This window comes from Zeugodacus cucurbitae, chromosome 4 (genome assembly GCF_028554725.1).
Source record: "Zeugodacus cucurbitae isolate PBARC_wt_2022May chromosome 4, idZeuCucr1.2, whole genome shotgun sequence".
NCBI classification, from domain to species: domain Eukaryota; kingdom Metazoa; phylum Arthropoda; class Insecta; order Diptera; family Tephritidae; genus Zeugodacus; species Zeugodacus cucurbitae.
Genome location: NC_071669.1, coordinates 10,366,417 through 10,387,664, shown reverse-complemented (window position 1 = coordinate 10,387,664; position 21,248 = coordinate 10,366,417). Strand labels below are relative to the sequence as shown.

General features: G+C 33.7%; 2 protein-coding genes across 4 annotated transcripts in view; one reads left to right on the top strand and one right to left on the bottom strand.

Moving 5' to 3' along the window:
• LOC105209352 (uncharacterized) overlaps positions 1-21,248 on the top strand; it is a 181,817-nt gene that overhangs the window by 26,368 nt on the left and 134,201 nt on the right. For all 3 annotated transcript variants that reach the window (XR_008471035.1, XM_054229701.1, XM_029046039.2), the window contains one exon: positions 6,808-6,937. The gene's annotated coding sequence lies outside the window, so the exon portion shown is untranslated. The remainder of the gene's footprint in view (positions 1-6,807; positions 6,938-21,248) is intronic.
• The window catches only part of LOC105209327 (cysteine-rich motor neuron 1 protein), a 396,142-nt gene that overhangs the window by 243,891 nt on the left and 131,003 nt on the right, over positions 1-21,248 (bottom strand). Inside the window, exon 3 of the mRNA XM_011179690.3 lies at positions 10,988-11,285. The gene's annotated coding sequence lies outside the window, so the exon portion shown is untranslated. The remainder of the gene's footprint in view (positions 1-10,987; positions 11,286-21,248) is intronic.

Sequence of the window (21,248 nt, the reverse complement as noted above, 5' to 3'; positions counted from 1 at the left end):
ACGTTGTTGCGCATGCGTAGTTATTTTGTTTGCTGTCATGTTGTTTGCGTTGAGAATGTGTTGTTGTGGGAAAAATAGGGAAGTGTGTTAGTCAAAATTGCAAACAAATTTTTGAGAATCCCTAGAATTATGTAGAATTTGCGAATTTCAGATATTATAACAGTAAAAATACCAAAATCATTACCATTACTTTTTATCATTACCACTATTAGTGCAAAAACTATACTCTATATAGTTCAAAATGTGACAACTTGTGACAAGGAGGGGGGGAGGGGTTAAAAAGTCCTTAACTTCGTGTGACGTAATTTATGGATGGCCCCTTACCAACAGATATTATATTATGTGCAATTAGTATTTTTACTAATATTAATTAAAATAATATCAAATGAATCAATTGACTATAATTACCAATTGTAAATTACATTTAACTAATTCTACCACGAATACAAATTTACTACCTTTGTATATTTTGACGGTTTTCCCAAATTTGCATACATTTTAATACCAATAACAAATACTATTATCATTACCATTACCATTACCATTACAATTACAATTACAATTACCAATAGATATTATATTATGTGCAATTAATATTTTTAGTAATATCAATTAGAATAACATCAAATGAATCAATTGCCTATAATTACCAATAGAAATACCATTACATTTAACTAATTCTACCACTAATACGAATTTAATATTCGAAAATTTTGTCTGTCGTTATCATTTCCTTTAATTACAATTAAATAAACAAAAAGTCAAATACCAATGACCAATAACCTTACCATTACTTAATACTAATACCAAGATTATTCTTAATACCAACTCCGTATCCATTTCACCCTCTTACTAATTACAATTACTAATAATTATTCAACGCAAGATACTTTTCTATATCCACTAATTATTCAATACATCAATTACCAAATCCAGTACCATTACCAAAACCTACTTTCATACTATTATCAATTCGAATACAAAATAACAACTGGATTATACACAAAGATATTACCAGTACCATTACCAATACCAATACAATACTAATAACAATACTAATAAAACCAATACCAAATCAAATTTACCGACATAAGAATGTGAATGAGTATGAAAATTAGAATCAAATCCTATATAAAGATCTTAGTAATTCCATTACCAATACTAGTAATGCAACTTTCAATTACTATATTTTCACTAAATCGACCCACTGTTCTAACGCACAGCATAATTGATGTTCTGTTGGAGGTCGTTACAGACGATTTTTCAAAACGATTTTTATGAGTTTATTTTTTTTCACATTTCTTCCACACTGCAGCTTTTATGCAACACCGCCAGGCAGCAAGCAGTGGCAAGTGTGGTGTTGCCATCTTAACAGGTTTGCTTTCGTTTTCAATTTCGGAGTGAACAGAAAAAACGGAAGAACAAAATGAAAAAAGGTCAATATACAAGTGAAAAAAAGGTAACAGAAAAGCGAAGCAGCAATGACGAGCCGCCGCCAAAAGGAGAGTAAGTAAGCAACTTTGGTTTGGTAGCGCGGCACTGATTGCATATGCCCATTAGTGGCTCGCTGCACGCCCATTGATGAAGCACTTCGAGAGTGAGTGTCTGCCTGGCTGGTTGGTTAATCGTTAGTTCGCTAGCATTCGCTACGCTTTATTGTCTCCGGCCAGCTGCCAGGCAACTCAACACTGCAGCAGCGGCGGTGGCGGCGATTCAATTGAATCTGGCTCGATGACTGGCTTGAAAGCATATCGATGACGCGCAGCGGTTGAAAGTGAAGTGAGTGAGTGAGTGAAATTTGCGATACACTGTGCTACCATCAGAGTTGATCGGACACTGTAAAGCGATATCCTCACTTGTTTGTGCGCCAGCCGGTTGCATGATGCTGTCTGGATTACTCAATGGTGTTGCTGCTTTGTGTTGATTCTTGACCAAATCAGTCGGACAGTCTCGATAGGGGTGTAGTGATACGACAGCTACTCAATCGGCTGTACAGCGTTTAATCATCAAATTGCAGTGCATTAAATCATGCAGGCATGCATCGTGAGTAAGAATATGACGAAGAGCCGGCTGTTGGCAGAGAAGAAGTACCTTCCATTTATAAATAGGTAGAACGTAAGAATAAATTATCTTAGTGGTTCCAGCTCGGTACTGGGTTGCATTCGTTCAATTACTGAGCACCTTTGTCTGCTGCTTGGTGTAGAGAATCGGTCATCGCTCATACATATCTATGCAGGGCCCACAAACCTTAAGATCACCAGCGCTTTTAGAAGCAGCATTCTGGCTGGATAAAATTTTTTTTATAGATCTTCCAAGGGTCTCAACCAATTCAAAAAAAGAAACTCTTAGATCGCATCCGGAGCCATGGAGCCATCCAGGGTAATAATAGAGGCAAGGATCCAAAGTATCCATGATATTTCCACGGATCTTAGTTAGTTCAATAAAAGAATATGGATATTCTGAGGAGCTCAGACCGTGAGAGGTCTTTCGCACTGAGTCACTGGTTAAGTTCTGTGCTCAAAGTATGTCGAAGGCAACTTCACTCATCAGAAAGCATTTGTAATATCAAAAGCCCCAAACAGAGGAGTAGATGAACCAGATATCTAACAAAAATAATTAGCGTCTCGCTTGGACGTCTCGTTCAGTTAAAACAAAGAGAGTTCACTTCTCCTTAATACAAGAACATTAAAAGAACACTAAAAAAAGCTTGGGACATATCCTTAGTCGAACTCGGAGGGCTGTGTATTGGAGTCTGCTATACTGTGGTAGTAACAGGGAAGTCAAAGTTCTTTCTCAAGATCGTAGTTACAGTTCTGAAGCATCCTCAAGTTCTTATATAGAAGAGTCAATAACCTGGTGTGTAACCAGGTATCATTCTGTAATCCGCTCGAAGGGTTTTCCAAAAATTCACTGTGCGTCAAGATTGTGTTTCATTGTAGTTCATAGTTGATGATATTTCGACTTGTCGGCAATATGTCATCCTATAGACCATCAGATCTTCCAACGTAGTAGAATTTCAGTGATCTCTCAGTGCGGTTCCATAACCTATAGTAAACACAACGAGTGCATCAGCTAAGAAACAAACTTCGTAAGCCTAGGTCTGTTGTGTATTATAACCGTCGTCTTAAGAATGTGGGCTTAAGATATGCTGACTCGGTAACAACCAAACATTTGGTGCTTGGGGGATCTCTTACACACTATAGTCCCGCAAATTTCCTAACAAAAAATGTTTTTATAACAAATTTAAAAACTTTTTGTCCTTCCGACTTCACCAGCCGTGGAATAAAATTAAAAATTACAAACGTTGGTCGCAGCTTGTTTGTCCTTTTTAAACTGCTATACCCTCTACATCCCTCTGCAACATTGTTGCCACATTTACATAGTAACTTTTTGCGTTTTTTGTTGCTTTCATTTTGATAATGCTGGCAACTTCAATAGTTGCGGCGCACTCTTTTGTTTCAACTCTTTGACTCAATCTCAATTGCCTGCTTTAGTTGCCTCGTGGTCGTGGCTTGCTTGCTTTTTTCCCCTTTCTTTTTTAAACCGTGTTATCGCTTTGGCCGCCAGTGTTGCATGAATTGTTGCAGCGTGGCAGCAACGAGCGTTTTCATGGTGGTCAATTTATGCCAGCTGCCGGCTATTGTCCGCATTTCCCCCTGCAACCTCCACCACAACCGCACACAGTGAGTGAGTCCCTTTTTCCGGCCGGTCATGCCGCATTTACCAAATGACCTGCATAACTTTGTCTTCTTCCTGTCGATTTTTGTTGGCGCTGTCAGATTGCTTACCAACTATCTTTCTTCCCGAACGCGAATCGTCCGTTCCCATCGCTTCCAACTCTTGCGCCTTTTTTCGATGATGATGATTTTTTTTTTGTTTTTTTTTTTTCGTGATGCTCCGTCAACTGGGTGGTGTTGGTCATGTTCATTCGTTCGTTCGAGCCCCTGCGGCCAACAGAAGTAAATTAACTTTTAAATTGCGCCAAAAAGTTGGAAAACAAAACTCGAAAAAATCGCAATAATAAAACCGAAAACATAAAAGTATGGCGAATAACAAAAAGGTGGTTCGTTCACAACAAAAAATTGCCGCATAATAAGAAATTGAAACGTGCATTTATTTAGTAACCGATTCTTTTATTATGCGTTGCTTTGTTCGCGCTGCCTTTTTACTCGCCGATTTTTCAATTTTTTTTCCGATTTTTCTTTCTTTTTTTCACCTTTTTCTTACTTTTTTAAATTTTTTATTATTTCCTTTTTTCACTTTTTTCCATTTCCATTAAATTTTTTTTTCGCTCTCCCCTTTTTTGGGTGCTTTGTGTAGTTGTTTTAATGCTGATGATGCTTGATATTTTATTGGCCTTTTGTTTCGCGCACTTTGTGGTTGTTGTTATTGCTTTCTGTACTAATATGTACTTATTATGCTGTTCGGAAATTGAAACATTTGCAGTGAATTAACTAATTGAAATGCGATTTTAATTGATGAGCTGTCAGCTGGTGGGTTATGTGTGTATTGTTGGCATTAATGATCGCTTAATGCATCAGTGGAAATGACACATACATGGTGATCATTATGCCAGTTTATTAGGCGGATGCGACAAGGTTTTTTATTACATTACAAGCACTTAAAGACAGAGAGAATAAAATAAAACATGGATTGCCTTATTTACGACTTAATATTAATACAAATTAAATTTTTTTGGAAAAAAAACCGAGAGAGAATTTATTGACCCATTAAATGATCTCTACTGCTCTCTGTACAGTAAAGTTAACATATTTGAGATCGATACACTTGCCAGACAGCAAAAGAGAATGTAAATCTTACACAACTGGGAACACCTGTTTCGAAAATATACTTTGTTTTGGCATTTTACACGAACTTCTCTCTTGAAAAGGAATATTTTTATTAGATTACGCCAGTTTATGTGTTTAATACGAGTTAAAGGTCGATTCTTTACTTTTCAAAAGACGTGTAACATGTTCAGACTTTATTAAAAAGCACCGCTGTAACTTCGTTTGATTATACCAGATTATGCGATTTCGACCAATTAAAAATCGATTCACCAATTTTCAAAATTAACAAAAAAATATTTTTTCGAAATTCGTATAACATGTGCATACTTTACAAAATTGGTATAACCGTTATTCCCACTTGTTTATACCAGTTTATGTGATTTAGACCAGTTATAGTTCGATTCCTACTTCTAAAAATTCGTTTACTTGTATGTCTATACTTGATTAAAATTGTATAACCGTCATTTAAAGTCGATTATATCAGTTTATGTAATTTAGAATAGTTACTGTTCGATTCGCCGCTTTCTAAAATGTCTGAAATCGAACCCAGGTTATATTGCCTTGAAAATATACACTCCATGTGATCTTTAAAAAAAAGTAGATGCCAACACAAGTCTTCTTTAAAGCCAGTCTACCACTTCACTACTTCCACAGAAGCAATTGTATGGCTTTACAGATAACATTCAACCCTTTTTTATACGAGTATATTTGACAGTCGTACCAGATAAAACCTCGGATCCAGTCATTTACGTCGATCCGACTGTCCTGAAAATGGTTTTCCAAAAGCAAAATATGTATCAACAATATCTTCGAAGATTGTAAATAGATGTCTATAGCGTATATTTAGAAACTATTTCATCAATCTCGAACCCATATAATCATATCTCTGGAAGAATAACTCGTGATATAAATATCTAAGGCCAGTTGAGTCCTATAAAAGCTTTAAGATCTAAAAGCTCATATCAATAAGCTTTTTTTGGTTTCAATTAATCGTCGAAGCACTTTGCGAGTAAAAATTTGGAATAACGTGTTTAATACCATCTTTTATTGATGAATCTTTCGGTATAGAAAATATATAATAGAGCTTAATTAACCCTTTCATGCCCAATTATGCCTATAGGCAACATTTCACTTAAAGGCTTCTAATTCTCGTTATTTAAATACTTTGGACCAGCGGTTTTTTTCAATTATGTAGACTAATGTGTTGTGCAAGCTTGCAGTTACTTTTTCTGATATGAGCTGTGCACGTGTTCATTCAGTAAGAGTTCTCCGCAGAGAGAAATTGGCAGAAATCGTTTCGTGAAAAAAGTTATACAAAATACAAAATAATTGTTTTATTTTTAAACAAAGTGAACTATATAAATAAGTAAAGATAAGAGAGTTATTTAAAACAAAAATTTCATTAGAAAAGTGTTTAGTTTTTTTTACACATACTTAATTTGTGCAACTATAAGCAACATCCTGTAACTAATGAACTAATACATAGGACTTTTTAATTTTTATCACTTCATATTTGTGTTAAGACTAATTTAATCTATCCTAAAAAAATGTTAGCTCCGCCCATTTTAATTCGGGCATGAAAGAGTTAAAAAGTAACGAAGCTTAGTTCGTCCGATGTAGTAAGAAAAAATAATTTATTCATTATATACACGACAAACAGCGACACATTCACTGCGATTATAAAAATATTTCCCCCCAATTGCAGACATAAATATTTCAACACCTTCTTTAAAGCAGAAGAGCAGTATGTTGCCACAAACATACAAATATCCTGTTTGTGCACATCGTTACATTGACTCAACAACTTAATAATTTCTTTTAAATTAATTTCAAATATTTATTTATATCATTTGCAAATTGCATTTGTTTAATGAGTTGCTAATAACACTTAGTCATACATGATCATCGACTTTTTATTACCTTGAATTTCCACTTATGCTAATATTTATATACATTCGATATGCATATCTTCCATCATTAATGTTTATTTAACATTTTCTTTTTTTCTTGTTTTCAGTTTGCAACAAATGTTTCGGTATTCGTCACCGTTGTAAGGCACACGAGGGCGAATTGAATGGCAGTGAGTCAGTTTGAAATGACACGCTCAGTTGTCACTCTCGTTAAATGATATCAACACTGAAATAAAGGTAATGAGATATGGAAAAAATTTGTTTGTAAACAAATTAATGGGATGGGGAGATAACTTGGAGTAGAGGAAAGTCCGAGGAAATTCAAAGTGTAACAGTAATATAAGATTGAACTTTTCAGTATCGTAATTTTTTTTTTTTGGAAATGTGTTCGCTGACGAATCACAAGTCTAGAGTACTAATGGTGTGTGGTTTCGAGGTAGATGTTGACAGATTTTCTTCAAATAGACGATATATTATATAGTAAATTTTCGAAGTTAAGCTCTTAAACTGTAATAAGAAAGCTAAACCATGAAGAAACCCTCGAATAGAGAAAAGCATATATCTCTATTCGAGGGTTTCTTCGAACAAAATACCAACAAAAAGTCTAGTGTTTTAATGATGTATGAATAGGATGGTCTCCAGGGAGAGGAAATAGTACACTTCTTTGAGAATGGACTCGTTAGCAATAACATGAAAGCTAAAGCTTGAAAGTAGGGACAGTTTTGTGAGAAACTCGTTCTCAAACATTTTCCCCACCACTAGACCTTAAATAATTTCCTATATTATAAGGAACTACATCTCTTTCAGATCATATTTTTAATGAAGATTCGACTATTATTTGGCTTTGCTTTGAAAATAATGGAGTATATAGAGATTGTCATAATCTGCATTGGCTGTTAGTAATTGACATTTTTAGTTATTCGACCACAACTTATGGTTCTTATAGGTTTGCTGATGATCCAAAATTCCTATTAGTAATTGATGTGTTCACATACAAGACTATATATTTTTTTTAAATAAATTCTGTGGTCTCAATTTAAATTAAGGTGATATCATAATAGTCTTTTCACACAGGCGCTAATTGTTCAATTAACCAGCATTTGCTCGATTAAAACGCTGATTAAGATCGATTTACCATACAAAATAAAAATCTACATTAGTTTAAAATCGACTTGAATTTGAAACGCAACTCTGCTACAAAGACCGTATTTGTAATTATATATACGTTCTTTGTCTGCGAATTGATGTTCACGCAACACGATGGTAGATGTCGCTGCTAAAAATGGCTGAATGAAACTTAACTGGATTCTCAATCAAAATTTTAATTGATCAATTAATTTGGCTGTATGAAAAGTCTATAACACAGGGTCCTAAATTAACAGTACAGCACCAAGAGGACTTCAAGAGAGTTTGAAGAAATGTCTCCTATAAGTTAGACCAACTTGGTTTTGAATAGGACAAGTTTTGGACAAAAGCTTTTTGTTCTACAGATACATATCTGCTGGAATTCTTGACCACAACATGGAGTTAATTGCCTTCACTAATGCTCTCGGAGCACTTTCAACAAGTTCATCTGAATTGAAAGAGTTACAGATGAACAGAGTTACAAAGAACAGTAAAGCGAGAGTAATAATCAGTGTATCTAGTGTTACTAACAATTATAATAGATCTATATCTTCGAATAGTGCTCATTTTTTCGAAAGTGAAGGAACATCTTTAGCTCTAAGTGAAGCTTTATTCTGACGAACCTGGATCTATAATAAAGTCATATAGCAGTAATTATTTCAGAAAAATTAAATCGAATAGGCGTCTACAGGTAGATAGCGCACCTATTATATCATCAAATAGTGTTCGATCCGAACTCGATAGTGACTTTCAGGGTATGCTTCCATTGTTACTCACAAGTTACACAGCAATAAATTTATTTAAAGAGTGGGTGCACATCATATTTTACGCTTCTTCTAAAAACGCTTCTGACATATTCCAAAGTGCACTCAATAATTTTAAAATTAAATCACGGCACTTCATTGTTATAGATATGAGTTTTGGAACAACTCATAAACACAATTTTATTAACACATACATTTACATATATCTAGAGTCGCCTTTTCTTTGACACGCTTTTTATGAGCGCGCACTTTGCACCCTCACTGCGCCGAGTCGACCATCGTGTGAACCATGCGTAATACATCGCTTATAGCATTTTATGCGTTTTTTATATAAATGTGACACTTCAAATTAACATAATTACTTTATGACTGCATTTTATTGCGTTGGGCGCTAATACAACTATAATACTATTAAAAAAAATCACAACAACAACTACTACAAAAGAAAAAAAATCGAAAATAAAAACGCACAAGTAGTAAAGAAATTGAAAGGGCTCTTAGGGCGCGCACATAAATTACTGGTCTTTGTGTGCTGTGCCTAGGTATGCCGTCTCTTGTTGTTGTTATAAATGTTTAAGAAATATTAATTTAGTATCTACATATGTATCTGTGTACGCGCGTCATAAATGCCGCCAATCAAGTCATTGTATTAGAAATCTTGTTGCGTGGGCGCTGAGTTCTTTCTGCTGCTTTTATTGCTCAACGACAAGCAGGTTTCTGCTACAAAATTGATAACTATATTAAGAGCTCATAAAATGTGTGAAGTGCACTCGTGTGAGTGTTTTTGTTAGTGAGTATAGTATAGGCACGTTTTAGTCAAGGGCTAACAGGCCGTCCATAAATTTTGAAGCGCATTTATTGCACTCTATTTTATGTAAAATGCATGGAAACATACATATGTTGTTGTTGTTGTAACAGCAGAAAAAACATAAAATGCCACTTTGTTATTTTGTTTAACACGATTTTTAGCTATTTTATGAATTTTCGAGTGTGGAAAATATGAAATTGCCAATTTATGAATTTATGTAGCTTTTTAGACGGGAGTTTAGTGCACACTTTGTTTAGACGATACTTAAATATGTTATTAAAATTTGTATAAAGTGGTGTTTTCAGCTTTCTCATGTGAAGAATTAAACATAAAATTCAATACTCGGTACTTGTAAAAGCTTTTATGGACCATTTTAGCTTTTTGCTACACTTTAGCACTTGTATATTACAGCCAAAGCTTTGAAAAAGAGCTTAGATCCCATTTTACTTTCACTTTTATATACTGAATATAAAATAACAGTTAAACATTCAATAATTGTTTATTTAATTAGTTAATAAAGCTTTAATTTACCTCATCCAATGAGTTTTGAAAACATAAACTTTCATAAAGCTTTTGGAAACGCACTTTCTATGAACTTTTATACGAAAGCAATACATACAGCTTTTTGATCATAAACCAATTTGTTCTCAGTTCAATAAAGGTCTCTGAGAGATTTTCTCCACTAAAAAAAAGCTCAAAAAGTTTCCAAAAGCTGCTAGATTTTTGGTATTTGATATAAAGTAAATATTTATTATAAAGTAATCTCTCCTAAACTAAACCTCTATTAGATGGACACCAAATGACCCTGTCTTAAGCGTACACCTCCCTTTGGCGAACAAAAATCGCTCGACGGTGAGTGTCCGTCCGAGAGAGGTTTTACTGTATATGTTTCTCTACGGAAATTTCTCTTTGGGTGGACATTTTTTTACACATCAAGTTAAAATTTTAGAAAAAACGACCTTCTCTTAGACAGATACCTCTCTTGGGCGGACAAAAATTACTCGACTGTGAATGTCCCTCCAAGAGAGATTTCACAAAATCACAACATTCGCTTTGTTGTCCCAGTTTAATGTTTCAATTTCAACTTAAAGCGTTCTCCAAAACGCTCCAGCAACAATCAAGGAAGAGTTTTAAACTATTTAAGTATTTTAGACTAGTGATTCTGGAATATACTCTATATCTCTAACAAACTCTCCGAACACTGAAAACTTAAATGAAACCTAGAAAAATCGGCTACAGCTCTGGGATCGTATGGATCGTTACAAAGGGAATAATACATATGAGCCTACAAATAGGAATCAGTGCTTCAAAGAACATAGCCCGTAAAAGCGCTTCGGTCTAATCTAAGAGTTAACTAGATGATATGGTTTTCATATGGAGAATAATGATGAATTATTTAGCTGAAACCAAGTATAATGACTATATAATAATATAGTGATACACAGACAGTAAACAATCAAAGTGGGGTTCATATAGGAACGCCAGACATAGTGGCCCTTAGCAAGTAGCAAGCTACTTAATATTAGCTCTGTTGTAAGGCTATATCTCTTTCGTTCAACCTCGTGAATTTATATTATGAAATGGACTTACCTTTTCAGGCCTCGGCTCTTCCTGGTATTTATTGAGATCCATTATGTATCTAGTTCGCAATAATATACTCTAAAAGAAACCACTGTTTTCCGAAGGTTTACAATATCCGATTCCGATTCCAGTTTCATGTTGTGTTGGGGAGAGTACTCATTGTCGCTTGGCTATTCGAGAATACTGATTAACTCGGAAACAAATAAAAATAGCGAGATATCGCTCCAAAAAACAATAAGTCAAATGTTTCAAATTCTGTTTTCCAATTCTCGTTGATGTACGAATGAAATTGAATGGATGAAGTTATCTGAAATTGAAGGAAATAATGAAGAAATGAGCTCTTTGATCGATAATAAGATCACTAAGGTCAGTTTCAATTCGGGTACGATACAATTGATGATATATGAGGTAGATTTGAATCTGAAAACAGTAATGATATATTCCACGGTATATATAAACGAAACGAAAATCAAAAATGTGATATTTCTAGTTAAAAATCACTGTAATTGACTTTGTTATTGAAATAGTTAGGTTAGATAACGATCAAAGTGATATCAATAAATGAGAAAAATATTATAATAAATTGCTATGAAGTGATATAGTTTTAAGCCAACATTTTACAAAGGAAAAATAAAAAAATCTATTATTTCAATTATAAACAATAAAAGTCTGCACAAAAATATTTCCTACAAAAAAAAAATATCCGGAATTTTTTCCATTTTTAATTGTTTTTTTTTAATTAACCACAAGTATTTGTTTATTTTCGCATAACAGAATAATGCGCCGAAACAATTGATTGATTTATGCGAAAAATATTTGTTTGGTGTCTATTGCAATTGAATATCAATTTCAATTCGCTTTCAAAGAAAACAAAAACATCTACAACAATTGTTTCAGTTTGAAAGCATAAGTTAAAGAGCAGCGTAACTTTTTTTATTTAATTTGTTTATGTATTTCTTGTACACATTTTTTTCTAGTACATTGTTTCTTGTATTTGGTATACAAGCGGCTATAACAAAATATATTTATGTACTTCCTCGATGTGGGCACATTGAAATAATTTCATATGCCAAATGTGTAATAGCGGTGCTAGACTTCCCGTCAGCACTCAAATTGTGGGCAACAGACAAATTTCGAGGCAATTTATTTTGGGATATGAATGAAGAATGTACGCGATTTACACATGTAGAATATACATGTGTGTCTACAATAATAAGTGTCTACAATAATTTTACTCCACAATTTGAGTATTAGTTTACATGGCCCTGTCACCTTTTTAAATTTTTTTAACTGATGATAATATTAAAAGTAGAATAATGAAATATAGGTATGAAATAAATGTAATTTACAACAAATTTGGTAAAATTTACAAAGAGCTGCCACTTAGACAGATATAAAAAATAATAAGTAACTATTTGAAAGTTAACCATTATGTAAGTTTACATAATTAAAGCTTTGTTCAGGTATTGCGATTTTAGAATAATTTCTCGCGATTTGTAGGCAATGAACGCTCTTTGAATATATTCACACTTTAGAAAGTTGCCAGCTGAATGTAAAAAACAAGAAAAAACGTTAACTTCGGCTGTACCGAAGCTAATATACCCATCACAGGTACATTTCTTTTAGTAACTATGTGTTTAAGCAAATCTAAAGACGTAAGAATAAGTCAGTAAAAAAGAAAACATTTTACCAATTCTTTTTATCCGGGTTATTTGCTAGAAACATTAAGGATATATTGTTAACCGATCTGAACAATTTCTTCGGAGATTATATTATTACCTTAAGCAGTAATTCATGTCAAATTTCGTGAAGATACCATGTCAAATGCGAAAATTTTCTATACAAGCCCTTGATTCCAATCGTTCAGTTTGTATGGCAGCTATATGCTATAGTGAACCGATCTGAACAATTTTTTCGGAGATTAAATTATTTCTATGAACAATAACTCACACCAAATTTCGTGAAGATATGTAGTAAAATGCGGAAGTTTTCAATACAAGCCCTTGATTCCGATCGTTCAGTTTGTATGGCAGCTATATGAAATAGTGGTCCGATATCGGCAGTTCCTACAAATGAGCAGCTTCTTGAAGAGAAAATAACATCTGCAAAATTTCAAAACGATATCTTAAAAACTGAAGGGCTAGTTCGTATATATACAGACAGACGGACATGGCTAAATCGACTCAGCTCAATATACTGATCATTTATATATATACTTTATAGGGTCTCCGACACTTCCTTCTGGGTGTTACAAACATCGTGACAAACTTAATATACCCTGTCTGTTCAGGGTATAACAAATGACAGTTTGAAAGTTGGGAATAAAGAAGGCTTAAACAAGAAAGTTTTTAACAAAATTTTTGAATACTAATATAATTAATTGAATTTCATTCACAATGAAAGCTCGATGAATATATTGAAATTTTACAAAGTTGCCAGGTGGTATTTTAAAAAATAAATATTCAAAAGTTAGTGAATAATAACGGTTAGAAAGAGGCTGTTCTTTTTAGGTTTTAAAAATTATTTTATGATTTTTAATGTCCGGAGCTTTCATGTTTTCTAATTAAGCTTTGTGAAAGTTAACTGAGTAATTGTTTCCAGTGCATAAAAATTGCTCAAAGCGTGTAAATTTATTTAAAAAATCTATGCAAATGCATTTGTAGATATGTATTTACAGTTATTTAACTCGAATATTTGCAAGCTTGCAAAAGAGGATCGACACACACCACCTTTTTGTCGATTTTAAAGCTGCTTTCGACAGCACGAAAAGGAGTTGCCTTTACGCCGCGATGTCTGAATTTGGTATCCCCGCAAAACTAATACGGCTGTGTAAATTGACGTTGAGCAACACCAAAAGCTCCGTCATGATTGGGAAGGACATCTCCGAGCCGTTCGATACCAAACGAGGTTTCAGACAAGGTGACTCACTATCGTGCGACTTCTTTAACCTGATGCTGGAAAAAATTATAAGAGCTGCAGAGCTAAACCGAGAAGGTACAATCTTCTACAAGAGTGTACAGCTTCTGGCGTACGCCGATGATATTGATATCATCGGAAGCAACAACCGCGCCGTTTGTTCTGCTTTTTCCCGCATGGATAAGGAGGCGAAGCGAATGGGTCTGGAGGTGAATGAGGACAAGACGAAATATCTCCTGTCATCAAACAAACAGTCGGCGCATTCGCGTCTTGGCTCCCACGTCACTGTTGACAGTCATAACTTCGAGGTCGTAGATAATTTCGTATACCTGGGAACCAGCATCAACAACACGAACAATGTCAGCCTCGAAATCCAGCGCAGAATAACTCTTGCCAACAGGTGCTACTTTGGACTGAGTAGGCAATTGAACAGTAAAGTCCTCTCTCGACGAACCAAAATCAAGCTCTACAAGTCACTTATCATTCCCGTCCTGCTTTACGGTGCAGAAGCTTGGACGATGTCAACATCAGATGAGACGACACTAGGAGTTTTCGAGAGGAAAATTTTGCGCAAGATTTATGGTCCTCAGAACATTGGCAACGGCGAATACCGCAGACGATGGAACGATGAGCTGTACGAGTTATACGACGACATTGACATAGTTCAGCGAATAAAAAGACAGCGGCTACGCTGGCTAGGTCATGTTGTCCGAATGGACGAAAACACTCCAGCCCTGAAAGTGTTCGATGCAGTACCCGCCGGAGGAAGCCGAGGAAGGGGAAGGCCTCCACTCCGTTGGAGGGACCAGGTGGAGAGCGACCTGGTTACACTTGGGATCTCCAACTGGCGCCGAACTGCAAAGGAGAGAGACAGGTGGCGCACTATCGTCGATTCGGCTATAACCGGCTAAACGGTTGCAACGCCAATCACATACATACATTTGCAAGCTTGCACAGACAGCAGCCTCACTGCCGCCAAATTGCCTACAAAAACAGACAATAAACGATATTTGCAAGTTCCCTATAGAAAGAATAGAACATAGCTACAAATAAATGAATATATTGTATTTATATAGTACGATTTAAAAATAGCTAAAAAATTTCGACACTTGTCGACGATCGACTGACAGACTGAGCCCAACGCAGCAGACACAAATATTTATATACACAAAATATACTGTACACATACTCGTATTTTGCTCAACAGAACTCTGAACACTAAAATGACTTGATGGCACTGCAGCAGTCGGAGCGTAAGGGGGTGTGTTGATTGAAAAACGCCTCGTTCCGGCTTGTCAATTAGCTGACGAGCTTCCCTAAACGGACGTGTATGCCTAGCTGTATTCGTTCATACACCAATACATGGGGATGAAAGCGCCTAAACAGTACTCACAGACAGACAGACAACAGACAACAGGCGACCTTTTAAAGTCGCTTTTTCAAAAGCTCAACAAAGAAGAGAAAAATAAAAAAAAAATTTGAGAATTCAACCTGACATACAAACCTTGCTCTGCCAATTTTGTTATATTGTTTTTGCTATTCTTATTGTTGTTGTTATTGCTTTTGTAATTGAAATTTACGCGAATTTAATTAAGTCGTTTGCCATATTGTTTGATGTTTTTACACAACATTTTCCAATTAAACATTAGAGAAACGCATTCGCGCTCATATTGTTGGCTTTGTTTTTAGATTTTGTTTTTGTTTTTTGCTTTATCTTCTTTATTTTTAAATTGTTATTTGTAGCACTAATTGTTTTTTGTTGTTGTTTAAATAACAGTATTTCTTTTAAATTTTATTTTTGGAATCAGTAGTTCAGCAGTTGTTGTAGAATCAGTAGTAGTTTTTGAGGTAGCTGTATGGATAAACTAGAAATTAGTCGAATAATAAGAGCCTCGATTACTCAGTCCACGGGAAAACATGTATAAAGTTCATTAAGAACTTTAAGATCCCAAAAACACCTCTTCAATTCACCACCCGAAAACAAATTCCACACAATTCAAAACCCTTCAGGATTGAATTTGGATAATTTCCAAAAAACCATTACAAAATCTTCAATGAAGAAATCTACATGATCTATATAAAATGCATTTTGATGGGATTAAAATAGCGAGGGCGGATTTTTACATTATCAATCACCATCTCCTGACAGAACTCTAACCATTGTTCCCTTTCATCTATTGGATCGGCGGAGAATCTCCCAAATTCTTATTCCTATTCAAGATCACCAAATCATAAATCGTAATGATTTGTGTCACACGATATAAGAAAAAAATATCGAAAACGGGTTTTGGTCTTCGAAAAACATTTTTCTCAAGAAATTTTGATATCTTTTGGAATCCAATAGATTTGTTAATAGATACAGAGCGACCCAATAAACTTTTTTTGCTTGGATATTTTTATTTTTATACATATGTATATTGTTGCTAGAGAAACCTGATTGCCACAATAAAATGTATATTACGATCATGACTAGATTCGGAAAGCTTATAAGACGATAGACACTCGAGACAAACGAAATTTCGAAATGTTCTGTATACACTTCCACGACAGGATAGGCTGCATAGAGTTCAATTGGCTTTATGATTTATTACGGTTATTGCTGGTGGTTTAGAAATGGAAACACTATAAACTAAACGTATATATGGCAACTTACCCTGCAATATATGTATATTTTGATGTGGGTGGCTAACTGTTTACAAGTTTCATACGTTTTCGAAATACTGGATCAATATATGTAGATTACGAACGTCGGTGAATTTACTTAATAAATAGGATCTACTTTTTTGAAAAAAAAAACGTGTCTTAGAGATTATTTCAATATCAAATTGTAAATGTACTTAGTTCTAAATAGATGACAGATTATATATAAATATCTATTTCAGTTCCTTTTAAGATTATTGAACTCCACGGATTTGCTGTGAAAGCTCTTGAAAATAAGCGCGTGAAGATTTCACTTGGAAATGTGGAATTTTCATTTAACCGTTACCAACTTTTTCACACTATCGAACTTATAAATGTATATATGTACATATAGATATCTATATATAAATATGTCCATATGTATGTATGTTAACCGCAAAACGCTCACGAGCTCATAAATTCACTGAAGCTGGCCAGTAAACAAGCGTTAACAAGCCAGTTGACGGCAGTGGAATCGGGTCAATGGTGCTATCACGATTTGGTCATATCACATACTTTTATGCAGCACATCATATACATATATATATGTGTACATAAATTCATTTATATACATATATAGTACATATATAGTATGCAAACAGATATGCTGTGCCATGCAAGAGTACGTACTCTTACAAAATTTTGCGGGCGCTGACAAAATTTAGGTCGCCCAGTGAGCTGTGACAAAAACAAAAATAAGTAAAAACTGTAAAAAAACAACAACTCAGTGCGATGTGCAGATAATAATTGTTATATAAAGATTGTGGTTTTGTCACAATATGCATTGTTGTTGTATTTTTTAGTGAGTGTGTTTGTTGTATTATAGATTGTATCAGTTTACGTGCGTTCATATCAAGTATAGAGTGTAATTAAAGAGAGCTTAAGACTTATTGCTGATCGTTCTGGTGGTTTGAGATGGCATGCTGATTTTTTATATTATTTTTTTATTATTATTTATTTTATATTTTTTCTAGTATTTTTATTTTTTAGTTTTTTTTTTAGTTTTTTATATATTTTTGGGATTTTTGTATTAATTAAAAAAAAAAGAAATAATTTTCTCACCTCCACCATAATTTCAATTATAAAATTCATGTTCCCATGCCTCAATAATAAAATTCAGTCCTCTCAATGTTTTATTTTTTAATTTTTAATTAATAAATTCAAATATTCAAATTTACTTAAATATTCCACTTATCAGTAGAAAATTAAAAAAAAAAAAATAAATAAATTAAGCAACTACAAATTATCTCCCACTAAGCGCTTAATTTCTGTCAGCTAGCTGATAAATAATTGTATTTGTTTCTTTTAACGCTTAATTTATTCAAATTGGATTTTTTTCTATTTCTCTCTCACACATAGCCACTAATAAATTAAGCTCATTTGCTGATAAGTTCGGTTTTGGTTTAATTATTTCTGGTTTCACTGATTAGTTTTGGTTTTCGATGCGTTGCTTTTAATTTATAACTTCGATTTGTTTTCGAAATTGTTATTTCTACACTTTGAACTACAGATTTATTAATGTTAAAAAAATTGGGTATAGTGACGTAGGAATTTGAAACTGGTTTTCGATTTTTAAAGTCGTGACAAATATTGTTGCATTTTAGAACCCTTTTTTTCAACTTTTTTGAAATTTTTTTGAACTTAATGATGTGTCGTACATCTATAGTATATTTTAGTCTTAAAGAATACAAAAAAAAATAATTAATTAAAAAAATAATTTCATTTATCAACATCGTGACCATTTGTAATTCTCTACAGGTTTATTAAAAATAAATAAATTCGTTTTTCTGTCCCTGAATGAATTTTATATTCAGAAGTGGTTCAAAATTGCTCAAAACATATTTAACAATCTATGTTACAGCCAAACATTCATTGTTTTGATAGAATTGTTGTTAAAAAGGACTATATATCAAGAATATCTCTGGGAATACTGAGTTCGAGCGGCACATTTCAAAGAACACAATTCTTCAAATTCTAGTTTCGTAATCTCAAGCTAATATCCCACAAATCTTGAATCCCAAAATCTTGACTTTATTGCTTTATGATTTAAATTTACTGTTATATAGCAGTAGATCTCACTTTTTGATACATTTCTAAGTAAATTTCACTCACTTATTTCCGGTATAAATATTTTAATTATAAAAAACCATTTCTTAAATCATTATTATTTCTGGCTAACTGTATCCAGATGACAGTTAATTGAAATATGACCAAAGAAACTTGTGCCCCCGTTAAATAAAAATTACAGATATTTTCCAGAAAAAACAACAAAAGTGTTTAAAATTACGCATTACGAATTCCAGTTAAATGCATGCATTCCAGAGACATGAGTTGCTCTACTTTCTTTGCGCACTGAGTCAACTGTCTTACGATGTAGTCTTCCAAAAAACAGTTTAGCTGTTGTTAGAACTACAAGCAATTAAAAGCAGATAAAATGAAAAATTATTTGATGATTTTGCATTTGAGTATTCACACTGCACAAGAATTTGGTTGTGGGTGTGGGTGTGTGTCTGCAATTTGTCAAAAACCAATTAAATATGGTGGCGTCATAAAAATTGACACTTGCCGCATAACTGTACAAACTATGCTTTAATGACCGCATAACATGGACAATTTAATGATAGAGTAAACGGCATAGAACATAGACGCTTTGAACTCTGCTGCCATATTAAGAGGGGAAAGACACACTCAAGGCATAAATGAAGCAATAAAACAACAAAAAGACAACAATAACAAATATAAATATGTGATTATGTGGCATGCTGTATACATACACCCACTGTGTCATCGTGGCACTGGGACGACGGTTGGCATTCCAGCAGAGGTCAACTGCGTTTTATGAACTTTCAATTATAATCACAACTGATCTTTGTTTGTATGTGTAGCTGTTTTTTTTTTAACTAATTAATTTGTTGTTGTTGTTGTGTTGTTGTATTGGTCCAGTGTGTAGTCCAATACGCCAAACATTCATTCATTCACCCATTGATTCATTCATCAGCTACAACAAATCATTGAACGCAATTCTGTGTGTTAAATTTCTTCTCTATTTCTTTTTCATAGTCTATTGGACGAGAGCAAATATAATAAATTCCAGAGCAATTATAAATGCAATTAAAGCTTTGATAAAACAAGTATGGCATAAATAAAGCAACAAAAATGAAATATGAAAGCAAAGTCAGACTTGCGTGCAGTAAATATGAATTCGGAATGCATGAAATTAGTATAAAGTGAAAAGATATTAGAAACAAATTTTTCAGCGATTTAAAAAACATTCGAAAAACAGTAATAAAATTTAAATTAAAAATATTTCTTAATAAATATTTCTCAATTAACTAAATATTTCAAATCAATAATTTAATCTTGATTTTATTATATTTTGTAATTTTAACTATGTGGCTACATCATTTGGTTTATAACTTCTTATTCATATACATTATTCTCGAAATAAGTGTGGTTATAGAAGCTATCTGTTATAGTCCCCGATTTACATGTTTGCGACAAAAAGTTAGTAATATGATTGCAATTAAGTCTACACCCTACTTTCGTCAAACATCTGGAAAATCACCAAACTATTAGCAATTAGTAGAGAAAGAGATAGATTAATTTTTCCGAGGATTTCGTTTAAATGTGAGGTATTATCAAATATCGGATATTTTCAAACAATATATCATGAAAGAACCACCAAAATCACTCTGATTAATGTTACTTTAGTCAAATACTGACCGGGTCTATGATAAGAATACTACAAATGTCAAAAATTATTAGTTCTTCAACTCAGCATGCCTCACACTTAAGAGAACTGTTGAAGCTTCGGGAGTTACAGACATAGACTCAGACTAAAACAATAGGGACTTCGAAAGAAACGAAAACCTACCAGCTTGCTATTTGGGCTTGCAGAACTAAGTACGATTTAATATGGCTGGCTTTTTATAACACAGGATTATGCTGAGTAAAAATTTGTCTCTGTTCGACTGTTGTGTGGGAACGAATCAATTGTATTTGGTTCTGACATAACATATTCTGAACTCGTAGGCTCTCTTGTTCAAGTATAGATGACCTGGGAAAATAACTTTCGGAGGCTACGAAGACAGATTGTGCTATTAACCGAATAGATTTGAAAGTATTTTTTATTATCAATTATAATCCCCACGCTTATAAGCTTTTTCCGGATGTTTGCTACGATTTCTTCCTTCATGAGATTCTTCCTAAAGCGATGCGATTGTTAACAGAATCGACCATCTCAGAAATTGTACAAATAGTTGTTACTCAGGAGATATAAGAAGACTCGAGTAAATTGTATTGGTTAGGTGAGGATGTTCTAATATTCAGATATTTGAATCAGTGAACTCTAAAAAGTTAAGGGGTGATGCTGCTTTGCTTGACTTCGCCCGATGTTTATGCAGACCCGACTCTCACGAGTATATATTGTTTCCAGCAGCCTTAGTGAGCTCATTTATAAGAATGTCAATTTCTTTCCTTAGGAGATTACCCCTTTGATGAATGGTAAGATATTCGAAATAATATGTATATATGTATGTATCCATACTTGAGGGTTTTAGTAAGTTCGTGATTCATACAAATGGAAAATGTGTTTCAAAAGTATTATAGTAAGTGGAAAATACCGGATATGTATATTGAACTGCTGTTATTAATACCCTACAGACTATAAGAAGTT